At 41.1% G+C, this 19,049-nt stretch overlaps 1 protein-coding gene across 1 annotated transcript in view; it reads right to left on the bottom strand.

The window, feature by feature from the left end:
* Positions 1–19,049, bottom strand: part of ART3 (ADP-ribosyltransferase 3 (inactive)) — a 70,132-nt gene that overhangs the window by 36,223 nt on the left and 14,860 nt on the right. The gene's annotated exons all lie outside the window — the stretch shown is intronic.

Consider the following 19,049-nt stretch of genomic DNA (forward strand, 5'->3'; position numbering starts at 1 on the left):
AGTATTATAATGTCTACATGTTTCAGGCACTGTGCTAAGCACTTTTTAAAAATAGTATTTTAGGGGGCAGCTAGGTGGCACAGTAGATAAAGCACCGGCCCTGGATCCAGGAGGACCTGAGTTCAAATCCTGCCTCAGACACTTAACACTTACTAGCTATGTGACCCTGAGCAAGTCACTTAACCCTCATTGCCCTGCCCCTCCCCCGCAAAATAAAATTAAGCTAGTATCTTATTTAATCTTCACAACAAGTCTGTGATGTAGGTGCTGTTATTAACCCCATTTTACAGGTGAGGAAAATGAGGCAAAGAGAGGTGAAGTGACTTGCCCAGGGATACACAGCTAGTAAGAATCTGAGGTCACATTTGAACTAAGGACTTTCTGACTCAGGCCCAGCGCTCCATCTACTGCCTCAGAGAAGGCACTGGATGTGTCCACTTTAATAAAGCAGCTCTACTCTATGTCAGGATTTCACTCTAGCAGTTGGCTCTGTGTGCTCTTCCCTTCCGTGTCTCCACTTTTTGTGAATCCATTCAGTTCTATCCTCCCTCTCTCTCCATCTCTTCCCCCCCCCCCCCAGCCTCTTGTCCTGTCACTGAACACACCTTGACAAGCTCCACTCTTGTATTCAGGATATGCGGGTTAGTATTTATGAAAGGAGGGTGAAAAATAATGCCCACAACACTCTGAAGATTAATCTACTTTATTACCATTTCCCCATCACTTTCTTAAGTCTAGACAATAAATCAAGCCCAGATTTGCAGCATTGACTGACTGCCAAAGCAGCTCCAGCATACCCCAGCCTGCATTCTGTCTGCTCTTTTGCTCCTATTTGAGAGCCGCTGAATGAACTTGAAGAGAATTGTGAAACTATGTTAATTGGCTCCACTATAAATGTATTTTATCTCATTTCAACTGGGCCTTTGCCCCCATCCTGCTCCTCTCTGATAGAGTCACTATCCCACTCTCCACAGAAGCTGTTTGAAACCTCCTCATCTCCCTCAAGCCTCTGAGAGCGCCCCTTCCCCAGCCCCCACCTCTGCTGAAAAGTTCTAAAAGTCTAGGCCAGAAATGAGAGCTCTGTCTCCTGCCTTCCACTGCATGCTCCTTCCTTCCGACATCTTTCCTAACTGTCTCCTTTGCTCCAGCAGCCTCACGTAAAAATGGCCTTTTCCCCTGCCTGGGTCAAATTCACCAGATAAAACCTTGATCCCGCCCATTCCCCTCTTTTCCAGCATTATCACCCCCACTCCCTTTCCCATCTTCCATTTCTCCCTATCTCCTGAATGCTTCTCCACTACAAGCAAGTCCATGTCTCTCTAATAGTTCAATTCTCTCTTGATCCTACTATTTCCAGCCAGCTATCATCCTGTATTTCCTTCCTTCTTGACTAAATTCCTTGAAAAAAAAAATCCACCTTCTTTGATGTCTTCGCTTCCTTTTCCTTTTACTCTTCTTCTTCTTCTTCTGGTGAGGCAATTGGGGTTAAGTGACTTGCCCAGGGTCACACAGCTAGTAAGTGTTAAGTGTCTGAAGCCGGATTTGAACTCAGGTCCTCCTGAATCCAGGGCCAGTGCTTTATCTACTGCGCCATCTAGCTGCCCCTTCCTTTCACTCTCAAGTCAAGACAACAAGCACTGATCAATCACAGAATGTGTCAGGCACTGGGGTGAGTGCCAGGAACAGAAGCAAAAAGATAGTCCTTGTTCTCAATGACCTTGCATTCTATTGGGGAAGACAACACATAAAAAGTAGCTGAAAAGTGGAGATGGGGGAAGGGAGGACATGGTAGAGAAAGTAATCTAGAGAAGCAGGAGCAGAACCCAGAGAGGAAAGGGGAGTGTACATGGCCGCCCTGGACTCTTCTTTAAAAGAGATTCTGGGAGGAACTGACACATAAGAGAAAGGAGATGAAAGAGCAAAGAGATCTTCCTGAATGAGAAGGCCCCAGAGTTGAGAGATCTAGGATGAGAAGACCGCTGTGGAGCCCTCTTCAAGACCCTCTGCAATCTGGCTTCCAACCTCATCAATCAACTGAAGTGGTTTCCTCCAAAGTTGCTATTAGTCTCTTAATTGCCAAACCTGTGAGCCTTCATCCTTACTGACCAGTGTAGCACCTGACACTGTTGACCAGCTAAGGATGGACATGCCCTCCTCTCTCCTGGCGCTTCTCCTACCTGTCTCACCCCTCCCTCTCATTCTCCTTTCGTGGTTCACACCCACTCACTGTGGGTATTCCCCCAAAGGTTTTACTGGGCTCTCTCCTCTTTTCACCTTATACCATCTTGCTTGGTGATCTCATCAGTTCCCATGTGTTCAATCATCATCTCTACACAGATGATCCCCAGATCTCTATATTCTGCCCCATTTGTCTCCTAAGCTCCAGTCCTACATCACCAGTTTTATTTGGGACATTACTAATTATATGTCCCATAGGCATCTCAAGCAGAACATGCCCAAAACAGAATTCATCATCTTTTCTCCAAATTCCTTCTCTCTTCCCCAATTCCCTTTGATCATCATGGGCACCAACATTTTTCTAGTCATCCATACCTGAAACTTTGGCATTATCCTCTAATTCTCACTCTTATCTCACATGTCTAATCTAGTACCAAATCTTTATCACTTTTATCTTCACAATCACTCTTTTCATATAGCTCCTCACTAGTTCAGGTTCCTCACTGAGTCATTCATATTTATATAGCACTTGCTAAGTGTGGAGGCAAGGTGGGAGACTTTTCTGACTCTAGCCTCCATTTCAGTGTAAAATGAGCTGTCACGTCCACCTCCCATTTTCAATTTTGTCCTCTTCCCAGGAGGTCTGCAAGGCTGGCTACAGATAAGAACAAAGTTGCCCTGCTCCGTTCCCCACGGCCAATGACCGATGGGCAAAATAGTCAATCTCTCTTCCATCGTAAGGAGCACAATAAACTGCCCTCCCTCATTTCCAAGGCCAGCTGTAAACAGCCTGCAATCCCGAATGACCACTCTGACTTTTGGATTCTATATATACTACCTGAGACCTATTTGTAATCAGAACTCACTTGTCTGATAGAAACTTCATGAGTCAACTGACCTCTCCTTGTCTTGGCAGGAAACGTACCAATAAAGCTTTTTATTGACTTCTGTCCTAAAATTGTGAATCTGAGGTTTCTCTGTGACCTAAAGTAAACAAAGTGTTTTACTCACAATAATTCTGCCAGTTAAGTAGTGTGTGATCATTCTGATTGTACAGTGAAAGAAACTGAGGCTGAGGGAAAAATGATTTATCCAAGGTCACACCTGAAGTCAGTGGCAGAGCTAGGACTCCAACTCAGAGGTTCTGAATCCACATCTGATATTCTTTTCATCACACCATGATGCAGCACCCCATAAGTTACTGCATTAGCACACAAGCAGGCAAGATAAAGACTTGTGGATTTTTGCATCTACTTCCTTGATCACTGAACATAGACTCAACTAGAATTGTATATGTTAGAGCCAGGAGAGACAGCAGAGGTGATGTGGATCATCTTTGTTATTATATGAATAAGCAAACTTAAGGTAGAAGAAAGACAAGTGACTTGCAAAGGCTCATACTGTTCAGCTATAGCAGAACCACATCTTTCTTTAATGTAATAAACATTTTTATTTACAGTTTTGAGTTCCATTTTTTATCCTTCCTTCCCTCCCTCCATCCCTTTCCCCTTCCCTGAGGCAGCAAGCAGTCACATATGGGTTATACACATATGATTATGTAAAACGTTACCATATTTGTCATTTTGTACAAGAAAACTTGATTAAAAGAAAAAAATGGGGGCAGCTAGGTGGTGTAGTGGATAGAGCACCGGCCCTGGAGTCAGGAGGACCTGAGTTCAAATCCAGCCTCAGAAATTTAACACTTAGCTGTGTGACCCTGGGCAAATCACTTAACCCCAACTGCCCCGCAAAAAGAAAAAAGGAAAAAGAAAAAAGAAAAAAAATGAAAGAAAGTGAAAAATAGCATGCTTCAGTGTGTTCCATCAATATGAGTTCTTTCTTTGGAGGTGGCTAATATGTTTCATCAACAGTCCTTTGGGATTGTCTCGGATCATTGTATTGTCGAGAATAGTCAAGTTATTCACAGTTCTTCATCAAACAATATTGCTGTCTCTGTGTACAGTGTTCTCTTGGTTCTGCTCACTTCCCAATACATCAGTTTGTACATGTCTTTCTAGGCCTTTCTGAAGTCATCCTCCTTGTTGTTTCTTATAGCACAATAATATTTCATCACCTTAGTATACCACAGTTTGTTTAGTCATTTCCCAACTGATGGACATTCCTTTGATTTCCAACTCTTAGCCACCACAAAAAGAGCTGCTATAAATATTTTTGTACAAATAGGTCTTTTTCTCTTTTGGAGGATGTGTTTGGGATATAAATCTTGCAGTGGTATTGCTGGATCAAAGGGTATGCCCAGTTCTATGGCTCTTTGGGCATAGTTCCAACCTGTTCTCTAGAATGGTTGGATCTTTTCGCTACTCCTCCAGCAGTGGATTAGCATCCCAGCTTTCCCACATCCCCTCCGAATACAATATTTTCCGTTTTTGTTATATTTGCCACTCTGATAGGTGTGAGGTGATACTTCAGAGTTGTTTTAATTTGCATTTCTCTGATCAATAGTGATCTAGAGCATTTTTTCATGATTATAGATAGCTTTGATTTCTTTGTCTGAAAACTGCCTGTTCTTATCCTTTGACCATTTATCAAGTGCGGAATGACTTGTATTTTTATAAATTTGACTCAGTTCTCTATATAAGTTGAGAAATGGGGCCTTTATCAGAGATATTTGTTTCAAAATTCTTTTCCAGTTTTCTGCCTCCCTTGTAATCTTGATTACATTAGTTTTGTTTATGCAAAAGCTTTTTTTTTTTTTTGCAGGCCAATGAGGGTTAAGTGACTTGCCCAGGGTCATACAGCTAGTAAGTGTCAAGTGTCTGAGGCCAGATTTGAACTCAAGTTCTCCTGAATCCAGGGCTGGTGCTTTATCCACTGCACCAGCTAGCTGTCCCCTATGCAAAAGCTTTTTAATTTTATATAATCAAAATGATCTATTTCATATTTTGTTTTATTCTCTAGATCTTATTTGGTCCTAAATTCTTCCCCTGCCCATAAATCTAACAGATAAACGATTCCATACTCTCTTAATTTGCTTATGGTATCATCCTTTATCCTTAAATCCTGTACCCATTTTGACCTTATTTTAGTATACAGTGGGAGATGTTAGTTTATTCATAGTTTCTGCCATACTATTTTCCAGTTTTCCCAACAGTTTTGTTTTTTGTTTGTTTTTGGTCGGGCAATGAGGGTTAAGTGACTTGCCCAGGGTCACAGAGCTACTAAGTGTCAAGGGTCTGAGGCTGGATTTGAACTCAGGTCCTCCTGAATCCAAGGCCGGTTCTCTATCCACTGTACCACCTAGCTACCCTTTCCCAGCAGTTTCTGTCAAATAATGAGTTTTTGTTCTAAAAGCTTGGATCTGGGGCAGCTAGGTGGCGCAGTGGATAGAGAACCGGCCCTGGATTCAGGAGGACCTGAGTTCAAATCCAGTCTCAGACCCTTGACACTTACTAGCTCTGTGACCCTGGGCAAGTCACTTAACCCTAATTGCCTCACTAAAAAACCAAAAAAAAAAAAATCCTATTTAAAAGCTTGGATCTCTGGGTTTATCATATACTAGATTACACTATAGTGTAATTTCTATCTATTCTATTCCACTATCTACCTTTCTACTTCTTAGCCAGTACCAGATTGTTTTGATAATTATTGCTTTATAATACAGTTTGAGATCAGGTAACTCCTCTCATCCTGGTAAGCACAGGCAGGTGGCTTTTGAGTGAGCCCCTGATTTGGTGTTCCTACTGACATGTAGGGAGATGACAGTCTACCTTTATCAGGTGCATCAGAAGAGAGACTTTGGCTAAAGTGTAGTGTGGAGGGACATGGGCTTAAGTGAGAAATGCATGAAAGGGAGACTATCAAAGATGAAGGAATAAAAAGGAGTGATAAAGCCCAACTCTCTCCGACAATCATGACACCAAAGACTAAGAGAGAGCACCGGCAGGAGAAGTGATTAGAAAATCTAGGGAGAAAGTACAGTTGGCCATTTTTCCAGCCCAGATCAGCACAGAGAGCCAGCAAAAGGCCTCCAAGGAGTTAGCAGTGATCCAGCTAGGAAGGCCCATCCTTCCAGCATGGGGACCGGCTGGGGCCTATGACTAAGTATAGAGCAAGGAATAGGAATGGGGTGAGCTGACATCTGTGCTGTTCTTATGCAAGAATGGAGTTACAGATCCAGTACAGACTAGGGTTGGGGCCTGCAGCTGAGTCACCAAAGCAGGAAGAGCGACCAGGTGCAGTCTGTGGTTTGTTACTCTAAAACGACAGAGCTTCCAAATAGCTGACACGCTTGGGGCCGACAGTTGTCTACTGGATCTCTAGTCCAGGGAAAGCCTGCAACCAGGGCCCAGACCCAAACCAGGACCTGGAGCCTACAAAGTCAGACTAGTAGAGCATTGATCATACCATGTAATAAATACGGTCTTAGGGTATTCTAAAAATTTATCTCTATGTGGTCTGAGCCAGCCCTGAGATCCTTGAACAGAGTATTCAACCTGGAGAAAGAAGTGTTGGCACCTCTTGTCACACACACACACACACACACACACACACACACACACACACACACACCCACACACACCAAAGACCATAGCCCTAACACAAAGTCCCATATCAGTAAGTATGATCAGAAGAATGAGTAAAGAAAAAAAGACAATCATGATGAATAACTATTGGGAATCCAAGGATGTCCAACACACAATGCCTGAAGAAGATAACTCCAGCAGTCCTCCAACTTGTTCTCAAACATTTTGGTCTTAGGAATGCTTTATACTCTAAAAAGTTATTGAAGACACCCCCAAGAGCTTTGCTGATGTAGTTAAGGGTAGTCTCAGGGAGCTCTGTGAGTTCCCAGACCGCATTTTGAGAACTGCTGCTCTACAACAGCAACAAGCAAAGCGTTAAGGAAAGACACAGCTTGGGTACAAGGCCAATTAGAATTCCTTGAAGAAATTTAGCAAAAGTTGAAAAAATGGTATTGTAATTGAAATTTAAAACTCTAGAGAAGAAGAATTAGAAAAGAAACATAAACTCTCTTGTAAAGACTTAAAATGAAAAGGAACAGATTAGAACAATAAGTATAAAACCTTACTCAAGGAATAGACTTATTGAAAATTACAATGTACCAAATAGAAGTTAATGATTCCATGAGACAAAAAGAAATATTAAAACAAAGTCAAGACTCAAAAAACAAATGACCTAGGAAAGATGTTGGAGAGAAAAAACAAAAAAAATTGGATTACCTGAAAGTCATGACCAAAAGAAGAACAAGATACCTTATTTCAAGAAATCATGAATTTAAATTGTAGACTTATTAGAATCAAAAGGCAGAATGAAAACAGAATCTGCCATTCTTCTCAAAATAACACCAAATGAAAAATTCTCAGGAATGTCGGCCAAAATCCAAAGAACCCATGTTATAAAAAGAAAATACTACAATCAGAAAGAAAGAGTTCAAGTACAGTGGAACCATTTAGAATCGCACATGATTTGGCATGTACCATAACAGAGGAGAGAAGAATTTGAAATAGGACATTCCAAAGGCAAAGAGACAGGCTTAGAAATAAGAATTGTTTACCAAGAAAAATTAAGATTCCTAGAGGGCACTTGATTCTTCCTGTATAAAGTCCAGAGCAATTTTTAAAAGGCTAACAAATTTGAGAATTTACAAAGGACTATACAAGAATAAAGTTCTTACATTCTAATACAAGAAGAAAAATCAAGTGTCCTCTAAGAATCCTAAAGTCATCAAGAGTCCCAGAGGGAGTTAACTAAGACAAAGGTACTGGAAGTGGTTTGGGAATGTTTGATGATCTTAAAAGAAAGGAAAGGAAGAAAAAAAGGAATATACTCAGAAAGAGGGAGAAAGTGGGAACTTTTTTGTACATGATCAATTTAGGGCTGAGACAACATTAGAGGGCTGGTAGCAGAGGCAGCAACAGTGGTGTAAACATACAGCTAATGGAATCTAAAAAGTAAAACACGTAATAACATGTATCAAGCACTATGTTTTTCCCTGAGGATAAAAAAAAACAAAACAAAACAATAGTAAAACATTCTCTGACTGTGTACTTATAATCTAGCCGCTGACCAAATAATCACTGGAGCCAAAATGTGAGCTCTCAGGATAAATTTTGCAAGCTCTACTTAGTTATGCGACATGCAAATGACAAATGTGCAAATGTGTCAAGCAAATGACAGCAACAGAGCCAAACCAGAAAAATTCTCCTAGAATAATATAGTAGATGATCCTGGAGTTGTCTTGAATGAAACTAGGCAGTGAAAAGTTTTTTACTTATAGAGATGTACTATCAAAAAGTTCAGAGTCCATTGCTCTAGATATATAATTTTAAATGTAGTTGACTTTGCTGAGATATACTTTTTTGTTAGTTTATTTATTCATTCATTTTTATAAACATTTATTATTTTTCTCTCCCACTTCTCCTATCCCCAACTGAATTTTTTAACCAAAAACCAAAACCAAACCAGAAAACCCCTATAACAAATATACACAGAACAATAAAACAAGTTCTTGCATCAGGCATTTCTAATAATTCTTGGTTCATTCTGCATTTTATGTCCTTCATCTTTCTGGCAAGAGGTGCATAAAATACTTGATCATCAATCATGGTTTATCATTGCACCAATCAGAGATTTAAAGTCTCATAAAGTTTTTTTCTTTATAATGCTGCTGTCGTTTTATATCTCTCTATACATCTATATACATGTACAAGTACATATATGTATATGAATGTGTGTGTATATATATATGGCAGCTAGGTGGCAGTATGTATATATATAAACATGTGTGTGTGTGTGTGGTGTGAGCGTGTGTGTGTGTGTGTGTGTGTGTGTGTGTGTGTGTGTGTGTGTGTGTGTGTGAGAGAGAGAGAGAGAGAAAGAGAGAGAGAGACAACTAGGTGGCACAGTGGATAGAGCATTGGCCTTGAAGTCAGAAGGACCTGAGTTCAAATTTCACCTCAGACACTTACTAGTTGTGTGACTCTGGGCAATTCACTTAACCCCAATTGCCTTAAACATCTGTGACCTTGCACAGCCCTCCCTCACTTAGATCCAATCCACTTCAAGTCATGATGATGTCATGGTCCTCTTGGAGAACGAAGGCCAAAACACTGCAACATATATGTCTGTGTGTATGTATATAGACATTTACATACATACATGTAGGCAGTAGGAAATAAGCCAGCAGACAAGAGAGATTAAAAATAAAAAGTGGAGATGACATAGGGGAATAATCTACTGGAGAAGACAGGGTGGATTTGGAATCACTTGGACAGAAGAGTTAACCTTGGCCATATATCATATATATCATATATATCATATCACATCTATTATCCTAGTTATACCTGCCTCACTCAGCATCAGTTCATAGTGGTTTTCCCAGGTATCTTTAAAAGAGTTCATTTTGTCATTTATTTTTTTTTAATTAATAAAGTATTTTATTTTTTCTGTTACATGTAAAGATAGTTCTCAACTTTTGTTTATACAAGCTTTATAATTTCAGATTTTTCTCCCTCCCCCCTCCCCTAGACAGCAGGTAATCTGATGTTATACACACACACACACACACACACACACATATACACACATAATAACATTAATCCTATTTCTGCATTAGTCATGTTATAAGAGAAAAAATCAGAGCAATGACGAAAAACCTCAAAATAGAAAAAAACAACAGCACCAAAAACAAAAGAAATAGTATGGTTCATTCTATATTCCGCAGTTCTTTTTTTTTTTTCTTGGATTTGGAGATCCTCTTCTATCATGAGTTCCCTGGAACTCTTCTGTACCATTGCATTGGTGAGAAGAATATAGTCCATCACAGTAGATCAACACTCAATGTTGATGTTACTGTGTACAATGTTCTTCTGGTTCTGCTCATCTCACTCATCATCAGCTCACGCAAGACCCTCCAGGTTTCTCTGAACTCCTGCTCATCGTTTCTTACAGCACAATAGTATTCCATTGTATTCATATACCACAACTTGTCCAGCCATTGCCCAATTGATGGGCGCCCCCTCAACTTCCAATTCCTTGCTATCACATAAAGAGCAGCTATAAATATTTTTGTACATGTGGGTCCCTTTCCCCTTTCCATGATTTCTTTGGGAAAAAGACCCAAAAGTGGTATTGCTGGGTCAAAGGGTATGCACAGCTTTATCGCTCTTTGGGCATAATTCCAAATTGCTCTCCAGAATGGTTGGATCAATTCACAGCTCCACCAACAATGAATTAGTGTTCCAATTTTCCCACAGCTTCTCCAACATTTATTATTTTCCTTTTTTGTCAATTTAGGCAATCTGATAGGTGTCAGGTGGTACCTCAGAGTTGTTTTAATTTGCATCTCTCTTATCATTAGAGATTTGTCATTTCTTTTGGCACAATTTTATCCCATTACATGAATATACCTTTTTTTCCTTTAGCTTTTCCCCAAGAGATGGGTATTTTCTGACTTTCCAGTTGCTGGCTAATATGAAAAGTGTGGCTGTAAACACTTTTTGTACATAGGGATCCTTTTCCCCTTTCTTAACATCTTTTGAGCATCAAAGGGGATGCACAGTTTAATGACTTTTTGACCACAGCTCCAATACACTTTCCAGAATGACTAGACCATTCTAAAGCTCCTCCAACAGTTCAATAATGTTCCTGTTTTCTTGCAGCCACTTCATCATTTCTCATTTTTCCTTTTTTGTCATCACTGCCAATTTAATAGGTGTGAAGGTTTCAAATTCTTTTCATTTTCTTTTCCTCCAGTTATTAGTGATATAGAGCAGTGGAGTCAAAAGGATTCCTGATGCCTGAGTTTTAAAATATGTTATCTGTGTTTTGTTGTATTTTTATTTATTTTGTTAAATATTCCCTAATCACACTTTCATTTGGTTTGGGCTCCACCCAGGAGTGTTGCAAGGCAGCATGGTCAACACCTCTCATTTAGAACATTTTTTCATGTGGCTAATGACAGCTTGGCTTTCTTGAAATTCTGTCTGTGCTTTTCAACATTCTTCTATTGTACACTTAGATTTTTTAAAATTTATTTTTAACGTTCATTTTTATTTATTTATTTTTAGTGAGGCAATTGGGGTTAAGTGACTTGCCCAAGGTCACACAGCTAGTAAGTGTTAAGTGTCTGAGGCCGGATTTGAACTCAGGTCCTCCTGACTCCAGGGCCGGTGCTCTACCCACTGCACCACCCAGCCGCCCCCTCTTTTGAGTATTTCTTAAAGTCATCTTTTTGAGGGCATCACTATTACTAACCTTTTCTTTCCCTTCTCCCTAATTAAATGAGAGAAAGAAAAGGGGAAAACTCCTTATAACAGCTAAGCATGGCTAAGCAAAATGAATCTACATAGTGGCTGTGTTTAATAATATATGTCTCTGCCCTTATGTCCACCACTTCTCCGTCAGGAGATGCCTATTTATATGTTGGAAATAACTTGAGTGGGGTGTGGTGCCGGGGGAGGGGGGGCAGGGAGGAATTTGCCTCTTCCTGGTCTTTGCCTGAGACTGTTCCTCTATTTGAGCACTGCTGGGGGTTCTAGTAGTTGCCATGCTTTCCACCTACACTTCCTTGCCTGTTTCAAGGCTTCCATAGAATTCACGCTATCTTGTACTGCCCTCAACTGCGGGGAGGAGTGTTCAGGTAATTCTCCTTATTCCTTTTTTGACGGGTGCATCTTTAAACTTTCCTGGGGATACAAAGACAGGCAAACATGGTCCCCACCTCAAGGAGCACATTCTAACAGGGGAGATAGCATGCAAAGATGCAGATCTAACTGACCACTCCTCAGCCTTCTTTGCTGCATCCCCACCCACATCATGCCTCTGACCACAGGCGTGCCCTCTTCTCTCCTCCCTCTATTATTTCATTTGGTGATCTCATCCGACAGAGGGTATGCCATGAGGCTTCTCTCTCCTGCGGGTGCAGTGTGTCCCCTGAGGAAAAGCTGGCAGGGGCCAGGCCAGGAATCTGCCATATGCCCAATGCAACCATTTCCATCTCTACAAGCACAAGATAACTTCCACCTCCTGTTGCCAGACCAACTTCCCAAATGGGATGTGGAGAGCCTCTAGCACAAAGAGCCAGCCTCCCTTCAAATTCAGGCCTCCCATCTCCTACTGAGCCTGTCCTCTGAGGGTATGGAAGTGGCACTCTGCACTCCACAATGAACATTTTCACACCTGATCATATCTGTCACATCCCAGTGACTCTGAAAAACTTAGTCTTGGATCCCTCCCATCATTTTCAACCTTTGTGCCTAAATACATCCTGCTGAACAAAAAGGTGGAAAAATGCATACAACCATTCTGACTGGATCCACTACAAATTTATATAACATAGCTTCAACTGGGCCCTCACTGCTGCTAGGCAATCTTACTATATCTCTCATCAATTTACGCTCCCGTTCTCCACAGTGCCTCTTCCAAATCTTTGCATCCTTTCCCAAACCTTCCACGGTTTCCTCTCCCCCACATGCTCTTAGCTGAGAACCCTGCCTCATCTCCTACCACTCAGCTGCCTTCTGCCACTCTCTCTTCCTTCACTCTTATCTCACATGATGAAGTGTCTTATTCTTTACCAAGGTTAACCCTTCTGCCTGCTCAAGCAATGCCAATCCATTCCTGTCTCCTCCAGTAGATTATTCTCCTCTGTCATCTCTACTCTCTCCTGTCTGCTGGCTTATTTCTTGGGGGGGGGGGCAGGGCAATGAGGGTTAAGTGACTTGCCCAAGGTCACAAAGCTAGTAAGTGTCAAGTGTCTGAGGCTGGATATGAACTCAGGTCGTCCTGAAACCAGGGCCAGTGCTCTATCCACTGCACTACCTAGCTGCCCCTGGCTTATTTCTTACTGCCTACAAACATGCTGATGTTTCTCCTATCCTGAAAAAACCCTCACTTGACCCTTCCGTGCCCACTAACTATTGTCCCATATCTCTTCTGTGTAGGGGATAGATTGGAATGAGTTAACAAAATATAGCATGATTACTGTACCTGAGCAACAACCTCAGGGACTCCAGCTAGAAGACCAGCCATTAGACTCCAAGGCTGTAGCCAGGATACTCAGTAACAAACATATTAATCAAACAGAATGCACTGAACCAATGGGTTTTGGTTGAAGTTGGGCATTCCCCACAAGGACTATTTTGTTCCTGTATTCATCACTGTTAAAGTTCTAATGTTATATTGTTTAAGTTGGGTCCACTGAATAGATACACTGACCATCTGGATGAATCTGAGAGTGTGTATCAATTCAGGATCCTGTGATTAAAGTTTGTCTCTGGTGCATGAATTGAGACCCCTGCTCTTCTCATTTCCAACTCCAGCACTTCTGTCTTTTGTAGCTAAACTCTTTGAAAAGGTCATCTACAATAGGTGCCTCACTTTCTCTCCTCTTTTTCTTCTTAGCCCCTTACAATCTGGCTCCCAACCTTATCATTCTACTGAAACTGCTCTCTCCAAAGTTACCAATGATCTTTTCTCAACTCTCATTTTCCTTGGCCTATCAGTAGCCTTTGTCACTGTTGATCATTCTCCCCTCCTTGACACTCTTTTCTCTCTAGGTTTTTGGGATACCATTCTCTCCTGGTTTTCCTCCTATCTATCTGACTGTTAGATTCTCCTCCAGATCATTCCCTCTAACCATAGGTGCCCCTCAGTGTTCTGTACTGTGCCCTCTTCCCTTCCCTGTCTGTACTACTTCACCTGGAGATTTCATCTGCTCCCATGATTTAATTATCATCTCTCTGTGGATTCACAAATCTACTTATCCTTCCCCAATCACTCTGTTGACCTCCAATGTCACACATCTCCAACTGCCTTTCAGACATCTTAAACTCAACATGACCAAAACTGAATTCATTATCTTTCCCTCTAAACTCCCTCCTCTTCCTAATGACATACGGCTAAAGTAGGATATTAGGATAAATTAGGACATTGGGATAACTCAGAAGTTTCTAATTTGAGAAGCAAAACCAAAGGTGACCAGATAACAGGACCGACATATGGAGGAATTAAGGAACTATTAAAGTATAGCTTGGCCAAGTAGATATCAGGATGGACACACCTAAGAAGTAAGGGGAGATAAAATTCTATAGCAACCAGGAGTTTCCCACCAGAAGATAACTCTAGAGATTAGGACCAACATTCCTTTTTTTTTTTGCTGGGCAATGAGGGTTGAGTGACTTGCCCAGGGTCACACGCGTAGTAAGTGTCAAGTGTCTGAGGCTGGATTTGAACTCAGGTCTTCCTGAATCCAGGGCTGGTGCTTTATCCACTGTGCCACTTAGCTGCCCTTGGACCAGCATTCCTAAAAAAATAATCTCTTTGACTCTGAGGAATCTTTCCCCACCCCACCCCCAAAAGGAACTTTCAATTTTCAAGTGGTCACCCCATCTATCCTCAATAAAAGCTTTGGCATTCCTTCTGTCCTGAGAGGAAAACGTTTCTAATCCATCTCTTCTCCTCGAGGCTAAATCTTTGACTTCCCTCTTGGTCACTCTCTCTAGCACCCAATAAAGGTCCATTTTAATTCTAATTGGACTGTGTGAAAGAGCATAGTTCTTTACTGAGGAACACCTAAGCACCTCCACCACGATTTTCCCCCTTGACACTAACTTCTTGATTACTGTACAGAGCAAAGCCATCCTCCCAGTGACTCAGGCTCAGAACCCAGGCTATCATTCTCAACTCCTCTTTATCTCTCACCTTACCATAGCCAATTTCACCTGTGCGATCTCTCTCTAATATACCCCTCTCTGACACTGCCACCACTCTGATCCAGGCCCTTAGTGCCTCATACCTGCATTATTAGTACTAGCCTACTAGTGGGTTTTCCTGCCTCAAATCTCTCCCCACTCCTCTTCATCTTCCATTCAGACACAAATGATTTTCCTAAAGTGCGGGCCTGACATGTCAACCCCTACTGGATAAATTGCAATGCTTCACCATGGCCTCTAGGATCAAATATTAAATCCTCCCTTCATAATGTGGCCCCTTACTCCCTGGCATCTAGTGACACTGGCCTCCTGACTGTTCCATGAACAAGACAAGCCATCTCTTAGTTCCCAGCATTTTCTCCAGTTGTCTCCCACACCTGAAATGCTCTCCTTCCAAGGCTTCAACTACTGGCCTCCTTGGTTGCCTTCCTGTAATTAAGAACCCCTACCCCTAACCAAACCCGTACCCCATTTTCCTCCATAACAATTGTTTATATGTATTTGTTTGCTTGTTGTCTTCCTCATTAGATGCCTAACAACTTGTGGGCAGGAACCTTCTTTTTGTATCCCCTAGAGCACAGTAAGCACTTAATAAATGTTTGATGACTGTCAATGGTGGGAATGGTGGTTGAAAAGGCAGGTTGTTTTTTTTTTTTTAAGTCACACTCCTTGAATATGAAGGGATGATATCTTAAAAAAAAAAGATTAAGGGGTGAAAACATATGCAATGGGGGAAAGGGAAAGGTGGAATGGGGTAAATTATCTCACATAAAAGAAGGAAGAAAAAGTTTATACAGCAAGGGGAAGATGGGGAAAATGGGGGAGGTGAGGGGGAGTGAGTGAACCTTACTTTCATCAGAATTGACTCAAAGAGGGAATAACATAAACACTCAATTGTGTATAGAAATCTATCTTAACCTGCAGGAAAACAGATGGGGAAGTGAATAAGAGGGGGTGGGATAGGTGATAGAAGGCAGGCCAGATTGGGGGAGGGGAGAGTCAGAAGCAAAACACTTTTTGAGGAGGGACAAGATGAAAAGAGAGAGAAAATAGAATAAGTGGGGGGAGGGGCAGGGAATAGGCTAGAGGGAAATACAGTTACTTATGAAAAACATTTTTGAAGCAAGTTTCTCTGATAAAGACCTCATTTCTCAAACATATAGAGAACTGAGTCAAATTTATAAAAATAAGAGCCATTACCAATTGACAAACAATCAAAAGATATGAACAGTTTTCAGATGAAATCATCAAAGCTACCTAGAGCCATATGGAAAAAAAAATGCTCTCATTATTAACTGAAGAGATGCAAATCAAAACAATTCTTGGGTACTACCTCATACCTATTAGATTGGCCCATATGCCAGAGGAGAAAAATGACAAATATTGTAGGGTATGTGGGAAAAATGAGATATTAATGCACTGGTAGAATTATGAACTGATTCAATCTTTCTACAGAGCAATTTGGAACTATGCTCAGAGGGCTATAAAATCATGCATACTCTTTGACCTAGCAATAACTCTACTAGATTGGTATCCCAAAAGAGAAAAAACAAAAAGGAAAAGGACCTACAGGTACAAAAATATTTATAGCAGCTCTTTTCTGTGGCAAAGATTGGAAATTGAGGGCATGCCCATTAATTGGGGAATGGCTAAACAAACTGTGGTATGCGATTATGATGTCTATTGTGCTGTAAGAAATGATGAGCAGGATGCCCTCAGAAAAACCTGGAAAGACTTACATGAGCAGATGCAAAGTGAAATGTACTGTGTACAATGTTACAGCAATATTTCAAGATGATCAATTGTGAATGACTTAGCTCTTCTCAGCAATACAATGATCCAAGACAACTCTGAATAACTTATAGTGAAAAATGCTCTCCATCCCCAGAGAAAGAACTAATGATGTCTGAATACAGATTGAAGAATAATTAAAAAAATTTTTTTTCAGGTTTTTGTCTTTGTTTCATGACTAATATGGAAATATTGTGCATGACTACACATGTATAACCTATATGGAATTGCTTGACTTTTCAAGGGGAGGGGGAGAAAGGGAGGGAATTTGGAATTCAGAGTCTTAAAATGGATGTTAAAAATTGTTTTTACAACATGTAATTGGGAGAAAATAAAAGACTAAATAAATAGAAATAAATTTTTAAATAAAAGAGGAACTCCCTTATCCAAAAATCTTCAAAGGCCCATCACCAGCTTCATAATAAAGTCCTTAGTTTTGCATTTAAAACTCACCACTGAAGAATCCAGCATAACCCTTACCAACCTCTCCAGACTTCTCACTACTTTTGCACATGAACCCCTCTGCTCATCAAATTAGCCCATTTATTACTCTTGTGTTTCCCTGCTACCATGCACTACCAAATCTCTACAGACTTCATAAAGCACTCTATACCTCTCTTACGCACTTGTCCCATATTGTAGCTACATATGCCACATCCTTCTTACACAATGAACTCCATGAGGACAGGGACCATGATACGGTATAAAGAACCCTGGGTTTGGTATTTAGGCAGAAGTAGACGGAATTACCCCCTCCCCCCCAGGGCTCCCAGAGATTGGCTTTTGCAAGTGTCCTGAGGCTTCCAGGACAGCTTCCAGGGAACCTCCACATTGTCCTTGTCTTAAGAGCCCTTACTGAGCCCCCGTTATAGCACCATGAACTTCCCTGACATGTTTGTAACACATCAACACTCATCTCCTTAGAAAGAGCCCTGCTTCAAGGCATGCTGACTCCATCTTGTTTTGATCAGTCATTTTGTTGTAAATGACTCCTAGTGAACTGGAAGACCAGCTGCAGTAGCTCTTGTCTTTCAGTGTCCCCTTTTCTCCTTTTATCGGTACAAAAAGACTTAGCTGCTGAAGGTGGAGAATTCTAGAGTTCTGAGAAAGGTCTCTTCCTTATCTGGCCTGATGGTCCTCACTTGATTTAACCAAACAAATTATACTAAGATAACTCTCTTATCCATCTTCTATAATAATATACATTTTTTCAACAAGTATACTCTTCTTTTTTCATATAACCTTACCTGTATTTTCTGAATACCCATCTTTCTTTTTAGTTTTTCACATAATGATCCATAAATAACATTTAGCTTATAAACACTGCCCTAAAATGTGTATGAAAGGAACTTCGTAGTTGGAAATTCTCTCTCCTCTCCTTTCCTCTTCTCTTCTCTTTGTCTGTCTCTGTCTCTTTTTCTCTCCCCCCCCCCCTCCCTTCAGGATAAAAAATTAAATTTTAAACCAAAGGAATGAAAAAACCTAAAACCAGCCCAGGACCAAATAATAACCAACAAATTTAATGAGAAACAGCAATGACTTTCTTCCATCCCAGAACTGTATAAAAAGTAAACCAGAGGGCAGCTAGGTGGTGCAGTGGATAAAGCACCGGCCCTGGATTCAGGAGGACCTGAGTTCAAATCTGACCTCAGACACTTGACATTTACTAGCTGTGTGACCCTGGGCAAGTCGCTTAACCCCCATAGCCCAGCAAAAAAAAAAAAAAAAAAAGTAAACCAGAAGTCAGGGGCAAGGGAGGGCCACAGAAAAGTTGGGCTAGCACAGGCAAACAAACTGGTAATCTCCAAGCAAGATGAGAAACTGGACAGAGACACATGTATCCTGCCAGGCTCTGTATCCTTTGGCTGCAAAAGCCATCTAGTGGTTAAAATTACCTTGCAGGCTCACTTCATATGGTGATCTCTCCAACAGGGTGTGAGGGCCAGGGGAGCAGGTATGGTCTTGTTTTTCCTTTTTGTATCCTCCAAATACTATGGGCTTAATAAATGCTTTTTCCTTCATTCAGTCAATCAAGTTGTTGTTCCCTCAAGTACCCTGACTTCCCTTGTTCCTGAACCTACTTTCCCTCCCTGATCTCTGCTACATACAGGGACAGTTACACCTTTGATCTTGCCATCACTCCAAATGTTTCCCTTCCATGTTAAACAACTCTGAAATTCCTTTATCCAATTGTAGTCTTCTATCACTCCATCTGTCTCTATCCCTTACCTCTCCTGAATCTCCTTTGTCCTCACTGTGACCTCCAATCCCTCCACCCTTAGCACCTTCCCAGGCCATTGACCTTATACTCTCTACTCTTTCCATTCCTGACTCCTTTAGTGAACCAGTTTAACTAGCTAGCTACACTAGCAGAGCTCTCTTCTA

This window comes from Dromiciops gliroides, chromosome 6 (assembly GCF_019393635.1).
Source record: "Dromiciops gliroides isolate mDroGli1 chromosome 6, mDroGli1.pri, whole genome shotgun sequence".
NCBI classification, from domain to species: domain Eukaryota; kingdom Metazoa; phylum Chordata; class Mammalia; order Microbiotheria; family Microbiotheriidae; genus Dromiciops; species Dromiciops gliroides.